The sequence below is a fragment of the Protobothrops mucrosquamatus genome, unplaced genomic scaffold (genome assembly GCF_001527695.2).
Source record: "Protobothrops mucrosquamatus isolate PMUCROS unplaced genomic scaffold, P.Mucros_1.0 scaffold2840, whole genome shotgun sequence".
Lineage (NCBI taxonomy): Eukaryota > Metazoa > Chordata > Lepidosauria > Squamata > Viperidae > Protobothrops > Protobothrops mucrosquamatus.
In genome coordinates this window covers 121,442-131,506 of record NW_015388872.1, presented here as the reverse complement: position 1 = coordinate 131,506, position 10,065 = coordinate 121,442, and positions in this window count along the sequence as shown.

The following is a 10,065-nucleotide window of genomic DNA, read 5'->3' as shown; positions in this document are numbered from 1 at the left end:
AATAAGAAGAGCTCATTATGTGTTTACATGCCTATGTAGCTAAATATTGTAATTCTCTTCTTCCTTTCCAATAGACACATCTCTGTTACTTATGTTGAAACCAGTTTTCAGAGATGGATGTGTAACATTTTTCTTGTTTCTTTTAGGTTCTGAATTGCGCAAAAAGGTTTATTTTCTTTAGCAATCATAGCAGAATCTACTGTCAAGTAGCTAACTGTGCATCACTTTATCTGCCAAGCCATATGTAAGAGTTTGGATATAATAACTGAAGCAGTATTTGGCCATTGAAGCTGAAATGCTCTGTTCATCCTTCACTTGTCATTCAGTCCACAAAATCTTCCCAGGTGAATCTGAGGTTGGATTTCTTTAGACAGGGCTCATACAATCTTGCCAAGAGGACAGAAGAAAAGATATTATCATCTCTCTGTGCATCGTATGTTTCTGTCAGCACAACCAATCCTCATATATATATATTGACTAGCAAGGCAGAAGATATTCGGAGGTTTCATGGCTGTCATAAACTAGGGTTCAGGGAATCAGCAACTTCAGTTCTTCTCTGAATATTGCTTTTCTTCTTTGGTCTTTGCCAGCTTTCCCCAATGTACTGCCTTCTGGAGGTGTTGTCCTAATCCCTTGAACAACCGATGTGATACTGAAGACTTTTGGTCATAACAACTAAGGGTCGTAAAACTCTACCGTTTATATAACATAACATTAGACATTTTATATAAGTTGCGAGAAACATTTTGTTTCTTTCTAGTTTAGATTAGGGTCTTATATTACTTCTTTGACCTTTAGGGACGACAACGTCAACCATGTGACACAGCCACATTCATTGTTCATCACCAAACATCTGAGCCTTTAGCCCCCCCCCCCAAAAAAAAAAATATAGCACCAAAAAATTGCCCAAGCCTGGACTACAACTTCTGTTGAGCTCAAAATGTCATCAGTTCTGGCCATCATAGCAAATAAAAATTGTACTCCAGGACATCTAGAGGGGGGTTTAGGACAACTCGGCATGCCCAACTTGTCTTGGCCGACCCACCCCAGTCGACCCGCTGTGGTCAACTCACCACAGAACAACTTGCAGTGGGACAACTCAATATGGGATAACTCAAGATAGAGAAAAGAACAAATGAATTGCAATGGCCCTTATCTTGCTTTAGGTTTGAACCTTCTCAAGTTGGAAGTCCATGAGGCTGGGATGAGCTGCAATTCCACTTGTCCCTCTCTTGAGTTTTATTCCGTGTTGAATTGTCCCATGGTGAGTTGGCCGTGGCGAGTTGTCCCATGGTGAATTGGTTGCGTTGAGTTGGCCATGGCAAGTCAGCCGAGAAAAGTCGGCTGCAGCAAGTGTATCCCATACTGATCTAGAGGGTATGACATTGGGGAAAGTTACTATAGTTTTCCTGATGTCGTTTTAAATTTCCACCTCTGAAGGAGTTTCATGAGGACCCATCAGGAATGATGGATTTAGATTTCCCATCTCCAAAGAGAGAACACATGCTGTCAGACCTCTGCACAGGAATACATCCAGTGCAGACTCTATCTCAGAAAGAGAAGCAAGACTGGAATTTTCTTTTGGGTGAATTTTGCCTTTGCTGGGGCAGAAAATGTATTTTTCAGTTCCTGTGATTCCAAGATACATGCATGTAAATTTGTATTTATAGTCATGTGCTTTTTAAAAATAGCTGATACTTGTTCTGTCCAATATCTTAGTTATTTTTGCTAAGACTCTGAATCCACTAATGTTGCAGGTAAAATCAAGGGGGGGGGGAAATAAACACACACACTCATACACCACACACAAATATAAAAATAAAAACAGAAATGCCTGAACTCAAGCTGTCAAGATAGCAGAATTGATGCAAGTGAAATTTCCTTGAGGAAGACATTTCCCAGACGGGGTGCTGAAGCTCATCAAATGTTGGGTTAAAAAAAAATCTGTTGATAGCTGAATCAGAAACTCTTTCACAATGAGAAAAGGGAGAATAGGAATGTTTAGCTTATAGAAAAGAAGCCCAAGGTGGTAACTGAGAAAAAATGCCACATATTGTAGTAGGAAAAACTCATTCTTTATCATTCCCGGAGACAGGACACAGAATATGAAACAGAAAAAAGAAGGAGTCTCTAGCTGAATGTCAGGAAATCTTCTCTGACAATCAGAGTAGTGGAATCAATTACCCAGATTGTGGGCTCTCCAGCACTTGGATATATTTAAAGAGGGTAGCTCATCAAATTTGCAGAAGACATCAAGCTGTGGGGAACAGCTATTGCTTTGGAAGATAGACTCGAGATTCAGAAAGATCTTGACAGACTTGAGCATTAGGCCTTATCCAACAAGATGCAGTTCAGTGGTGAGTAGAGTAGAGCACTTAGGCAAGAAAAAACAAATGCACAGGAATAGAATAGAATAGAATAGAATAGAATAGAATAGAATAGAATAGAATAGAATAGAATAGAATAGAATAGAATAGGTGATACCTGGTCCAACAATAATTAATGTGAGAGGGATCTAGGTATTATAGTGGACAACCATTTATGTAAGAGCCTGCAATGTGCTGCAGTGGCCCAAAAAAGCCAACCTAATCCTAGGCATCAACACAGGGATAGTATCAAGATCACAAGAAGTGATATTACCATTTTATACTGCACTAGTTTGGCCACACTTGGAATACTACCCCCAGTTCTGGTCACCATGATACAAAAAATGCTGCTGAGACCCTAAAAAGAGTGCAGAGAAGAGCAACTAAAATGATAAGGGGTCTGGAGGCTGCATTGTATGATAAACAGGCAAGGATACTAGGTATGTCTAGTCCACGGGTCGGCAACCTGCAGCTCCGGAGCCGCATGTGGCTCTTTGAGCCTTCTCCTGCGGCTCCCAGCCTCCTCCGCCATTTGCAGAGAGAGAGACAAGAGACAGAGAGAGGCACTTGTGCTTCCCTTCTCTCTCTCTCTCTCTCTCTCTCTCTCTCTCTCTCTCTCTCTCTCTCTGTGTGTGTGTGTAAAAAAGAGAGTGGCCTCACACTGTTCTCGGACAAGCTGACAAGCTTATTGGGCGGGGCTTTGCTGCATCTCAGCAGGAAGCAGTATCTCTCTCTCTCTCTCTCTCACTGAGTGGGGGAAGAGGACTGGCAGACCAAGGGCAGGAGAGAGCCGGCCCAATAAGAATGTGTGTCACCTTGTCAGAGAACAGTGTGAAGCCAGCTTGCCAGGTGAGCAGAAGATCGGAGAGAGAGAGGGAGACAAAGAGAGAGAGAGAGAGAACTCATGCACAGCAGCCTCTATTTCTTTTTAATTAAACTCTTCAATCAAGCTTCCCCCCTTGCACCCACGTGTGCGTGCACGCAAGCAAATTTTGTGGCTCCCAGTGTTTTCTTTTCTCTGGGAAATGGGTCCAAGTGGCTCTTTGAGTGTTTAAGGTTGCCGACCCCTGGTCTAGTCTAATGAAGAGAAGGATTAGGGGTGACATAACAGAATAACATAGTTGGAAGAGATCTTGGAGGTCTTTTAATCCAACCCCCTGCTATACCATTTCAGAAAATGGCTGTCCAGTCTCGATTTTAAAAGCCTCCAGTGATAGAGCACCCATAATATCTGAAGGCAAGCCATTCCACTGGTTTCCGCATGATAGCTGTCTTCTGGTACTTTGAGGGACTGTCATAGAGAAAAGGGAGTCAACTTATTCTCCAAAGCACCTGAGGATAGGACAAGAAGTAATGGCTGGAAGCTTGTTAAAGAGAGATCCTACCTGGAAATAAGGAGAAATTTCCTGACAGCGAAAACAATCAATGGGACAGCTTGCCTTTTCCTCAAGACCCACGAGGTAACGACCTCAAAAACTTCTTATCTGACCTGTTAGTAAACAGACCTTAGTTTATTCCAAGGAAGGTCGGGATACTAAGATACTCCCGTCTTGTCTGTTAATATTTACGAAATTAAACCCAAGGACGGCTCAACCCTCAGACCGAACTAACCAGGGAAGGCTGAGACCGTAAGACTAAACTTTATTAGGAATCCAGTAACATATTTTCTGATTAATATATTGTGAGCTGCAAAAAAAAAGTAGTATCAGATTGCTGTTGGTTTTGGCACCATAGATTTAACACAGTCCTCCTCTTATTCTGATCTGATAAATTGTGGGCAATGTCAAAACTCACACATCAAGCTTTGGAATAAAACCCATCAATCTGTTGATGTATACTTTCTGAAAGCAATCTTTTTCTAGAAAAGACTCGTATAAAACTTGAACACTCAACTGTCTTTGAATTGAAAAACCATTATATCTGAAGAATGGTGCAAAGAGAACAATCAACAAAGAACAGGCTTTAGGAATGGCATTAGAATTTCACCAATTCTGCTGCTAAAATCCCATGCAGAACTGGTCAAATGCTTCCCAGTTATTTCAAACAGTTCTATTATTACAGCAAATTTTGTATCTACCATGTCATGGAACATCAAATGTGGAAGCGAGGGAGGGAGAAAGGAAGGTCATATGCAGAGTATAGCTTAACTTCCTCACTTACTGGAATTTAATAGTGAACCCCTTTTTTCTTATAAAAGTTATACAAAGTATAATAAACAGCGTATCACGCCTCAAGAAACCATTTAAGTTATAGGAAGGAAAATTTTGATTTATTTAGGGGAGAAAAGCCTTTCTAATTGAAAATGGAACCACTTACTTGGAGAGGTGAAGAGTTCCACTTTGCTAAATGCAGCATGTCTATGGAGATTCTCAGTCATACAGGTCATTGTTGTCCCAAAGGTGATTTTTCACGGGGCAACTGGACTTTGTTTTTCTTTGAAGATGTTTCGCTTCTCATCCAAGAAGCTTCTTCAGCTCTGACTGGATGGTGGGGAATGGAAGGATTTATACTCCTTGTAGACAGGTGGTCATTTGCATTTTTTAAGAGAGTCGTTGAGGCCACCTGGAGGTTTATCTGTCTCATCAGGGTCACCTGAGTAGTGCAAATGGGTGTGCAGCCTTTTTGGAACTGTTGAAAGGACTGTGTTATAGACAGGAGCTAGATGATGTCGGATCCCTCCCCCTCCGTTGAGAGAGGGCTGTTCAGTTTTGACATAGATGGCCTCTTTGACCCCTCTTTCAAACCAGTGGTCATCTCTGTCCAAAATGTGGATTTTGCTGTCTTTGAAAGAGCGGCCTTTGTCTTTTAAATGCAGATGGACTGCTGAATCTGGTCTTGAATGGGTTTGTTGTCCTTTGTTGTGCCATGCATTTATAAAGCAGTTGTTTTGTTTCCCTAACATACAGATCTGCACATCTCACTGCATTGTACTGCATATATCATGTTACTCAGTTTGTGTTTACAAGATCCAGCGGTCCATGTGCATTTAAAAGACAGAAGTCTCTCAGACAGCAAAGTTCACATTTTGGACGCTGGTTTGATTCTATCTCCTATACATGGAATCTCCACTCAACCATACATTGATTCATTTTCCATATTCCAGAGGTCATTGCTTGAAGACATTATCTAACGGACATCGAGATTAGGTTCCATCTTTTTAGTTTGCTTTCTATGCTGGCATTAGAACTGAATTACCATTCAAGGAAAAAAGTGGTTGTTCTTTTCTGGAAGAGCACCTGCTCTTCTTCCTTCTCCTTAGAACCAGCATCAGTGCTGGCAAAGAAGCCCACAAAGGCCAGCTGTTTCAAAGGTTGGATCAATTCTTCTACAGACTTGATTTTTTTGGTACCAGCCATTTGGGGCTTCTGCCATGCCATGGAATTGTCTCCTCCCATCCCTAAGCTTGGCAGATAGCCTAGTCAGAATGTCTGACTGCCTGAGCCAATCTTAATATGGTTACATTTGGATATTTTCTCTTCAATAAGTACACTGTCAATTAGTTTGTTGATTTATTTCAGTTTTCATAGTTCCCCAAAGAAAAAGATTCTGGGGAAGTTACAACATATAAACAAATTTAAAACAATAACAAATCAACCCATCATCAAGTTGAATGCAAATAACAAAGTAGGTGTCAACGCTGCTAACATCGGATGTTCTTGCTTTGACAACAGATGGAAATGCAGCCATTTTTCTCTATTGCTTTTAGAGTTAGTTGATGCTGGGAGGGGGAATGTGGATGAGAGTCCAGCTAGTCATAACAATAATAACTCAGCCGTGGGAACCCAAGGTCATTGGGCCCAGAGTTGATAGAGTTTTGGCGGGCTGGAGAGAAAGCCCCCGCTTCAAGCTAATTGGGGAATGTGATTTATGACTGTTTATTGGAGGAGGGAATTGTGCTTTGTTACTTTGTATCCAGGGGAGGGGAATTTAGTTTTTGGTTTCGACTATGTAGTGCCGATACTTTGTTTCTCAAATAAAAGATTCTTTAAGGTAAACAATGCTTCGAAATTCTTTTGAAGAGTTTCATCTGTCGGAACCATGACAGTAGGATTTAAGGCTTGGTGAAATTAAACTCTCCAATGATCTTCTACAGGCCAAGAGGGAAAAATGTACTTTTTACTTAGTGCCTTCAAATGCCAAAGGAAAACAGGAAAAAGGAGCCTTCTCAAATGTCAGCACTATTTATTTATTTAGTTACTGCATTTATACTGTCAACACTGAAGGCAGTTCACCCGGGAGGGTGGGGGTTACTTCCCTTATTTCATTCTTCCAGCTATACCTTTTGGAGGTTGGGTGTGCTGAGAATGAATGGCCCTTAATTATTTCCTAGAGTCCCTGGTCAAGTGGGGACTTAAACCTGATCCTCTTCAAAGTTCAACTCATTAACCACAGTAGAATAATCTTTTATTTTGATACTCTTTGAATGTGTTAGATTACATTTCCCAGAATCCTCAACCAAAGAAAACTTAGCATCAGCATACCAAACCACAGGGAAGCAGAAAAAGATTGATCTTGCTTGCCCTATGTAATGAAGGCAGTGAAATGCTATGAAAGACACATCAAGAGAAAGATGTAGAGAAGTGCCAATTTCGCACCACAATCAGAATGGACAATCTGAGTTTCTAGGATTGTTGGAAGAGCCTATGCTCCCTATAAGCACTTTTGCACCAAACTGGTAGTGTTTGCTGCTAGTTTGAGATGAAAAGTACGTGAACCCTGTAGCTTAAATCCTACAACACAATTTCTCGTCCTCAGAGCATAGGAAAACAGAGCTCTCCCATGTGTGAGAAACAGCCATGCTCACTTTGCATCACTGCCTACTCACTTTTCCTCCTTCTCAAATGTTAAGTGGAACATCTGGCTTCCAAAATACTACCTTTCCTTGACTTCAACTGTCAGCATTTATCCTTAGGGCCAAGAACCATTATGTGGTTGACAGCAATCTTCTACATGGCAGACCAGCATTAACCTAGACTCTTAGACGACTCATCCTGATTCAAGGTATGTGAGTCAGGTAATATCCATTCAGGTTGCCCAAAGCTGTGTACATAACTCACAATTTACCATTCCTATTTATTGTGAAAGACCTGTTGCAACAGAATTTGTTATATCTTTGGGAAGTTTTATCTCAGGAAAACACTCAGGGCTGCTATAAAAATCAATTTCGCTCAAGCATTCATGGAATTTGGGAAAGGAGATAGCTGAACCTTTCTTTTGGAAGAATATGTCAATGTTTAATATTAATCTATAAGCCACCAAGTCTTCTCTCAAATAATTTAATTGCCATTGTCAGTGAGAGACTTTCTGTTTTTAGGATTCTGAAGATGTTTCTTATCTTGTTCTTAAAATAAACCTTTTTTTAAAAAAAAAAGAAAAGAAAGGAGAAGCACGCTATTATTTTTCTATCACAGAGTAGAAAAGTGACTCAGCTCTCTGAACTCCTGAAAATTTTGTTTAGCTGGGGAATTTCTCATCCGCTAGTTGCCAACTGTCATGACATTAAGCACAGCAAATTGCTAGCCATGGCTAGCAAAGATGGGAGTGTGACTTGTACTTGTTACCAGGTGTAGAGTACCTTCAGAAATCTAAGCCAGTTTCCTTTGAATTCCATTTTCCTTCACATGAGCAAGAGAGCGGAGGGCAGGGGCGACCGAGCATGCACCTCCCTGGACAACACTGGAGAGAGAGGGTTGGAAATACCTACAGGCAGCAAGGGGATCAATCAGAGCAGGAAGGTCTATGGGCACCACAGCAGTTGCCTAAACCAGGGCTTTTCAACCAGTGGTACGGGTACCACCTGTGGTACATTGGCACCTGGCAGGTGGTACGCGACCATCCTAGAAAAGTGGTAGCGGGGGAGGGGAATGAGCTGAACCGGTGGCAGCACCGCACAAGCCTGAGCGAGAGATGGCTGGAGCTGCAGGGCTGTCAGGGCTCAGCAGAAGCACCAGGATCAGTGCCGCTTTCCAGCTGATTGTCGCTTCTTTGGGGCTGTCAGGGCTCAGTGGAAGTGCCAGGATCAGCACCAGGCTCCAGTTGGAGTTCGGCGCTGATCCTGGCGCTTCTGCTGAGCCCTGAAGAAGCACCAATCAGCTGGAAAGCAGCACTGATCCTGGCGCTTCTGCTGAGCCCAGAAGAAGCACCGATCAGCTGGAATGTTGCAGCATCTCCAGGGTCTTGTGATTTACATTCAGATGCTTGGCAACTGATTCATATTTATGACGGTCACAGTGTCTCAGGGTCATGTGAAGTGACCAAAACCTGCTCCAACCACCCAGCAGACGGGGGGAATAAAAACCAAATACCCCCCACCCCACCCCCACTGCCAATCCTCAACAGAAATGCTCACAACAATGAAAACCTCGGACAGGAGGAAGAGCGCCGCCAGGTGGGCAGGCAGGTGTCTTGCTCGGCTGTGGCTTGGGGGGCACTTTTTTCAGTGCCATTGTAACTTCAAACAGTCACTAAGCGAACTGTTGTAAGTCGAGGACTACCTGTACTTTATCACTTTTTCCTTTTTTTTTTTTTGGTCATCAAGTTTTTGACACCTTGCTGGGCGACTGGTGGTACTCGGATATTGCCATATCCTAAAAGTGGTACAATGGGTGAAAAGGTTGAAAAGCCCTGGCCTAAACAACGCAGGCACCCTGAAGGTTTGAAAGACATCCCATTGCAGCAGTGGGGGAGGAAGAGAGAGGCAGGGAAAAGGGTAGAGCTTGAGGAACGCAGGCCTCCTCCCTCTAGGGAGCAACTCCGGGAGCACAGATGAGAACTCCCTTCCTGGGAGCCACCTGCTGCTATCTCCCCCTGCACCTCCACAGAGGTTCTGATCCTGCCGCCACTTTCCCACAAGCGCCCTGGGCTGAGGTTCCCACTGCAGCCCCTGCCCCGCATGCTACCACCGGCCCCTGCATTCCCTTCTCTCCCGGTTCACTCCAGCGCCCCAACCAGGTGAGACAGCTGGGAGGACAGGGGCACCACAGGCACAGCTAATAGGCCTGTGCAGGGAACCGGCTATGGACATTTCTCCCACAGCACATTGCCCGCAATTGTGGGAAGGCCAGTGGAGGAATAATGGCGACAGGGAAGCACCGGAGGGGAGGGGCAGTTAGGGAAAAACACCCACGGTGGGTCAACTGGGGTGGGGTAGGGTGAAATGGCCATAACCATGTGGCCGCAACCAATTGTTCCATTATACCCTCAGAGTATAATGAAACAACCTGTACATTTGTTTAATAAACACACTGGAGAGAGCAGGGATGACTGTTCATTAACTGAGGCAATTCATTTGTTTGTCCCAACCTCCGACCCTAATGGGCAGGATCCCTTACAGTCATAACTTGAGGTCTACCTGCAAATGACCACGGTATCATGCTGCGGCGTCTCGGTGGGTTAGGAGTGGGAGGCACCGTTATGCGGTGGTTCTCCTCCTTCCTCACCGACCGTACGCAGTCTGTATTGGCAGGGGGACAGAGGTCGACTCCTAGGCCCCTCACTTGTGGGGTGCCTCAGGGGTCGGTCCTCTCCCCCCTCTTGTTCAATATTTATGTAAAGCCACTGGGAGAGATCATTCGTGGCTTTGGGGTGGATTTCCATCAGTACGCTGACGATACGCAGCTGTACATTTCCACCCCAGGCCACCCCAACGATGCCCTTGACGTGATGGCCCGTTGCCTGGAGGCCGTACGGGTCTGGATGG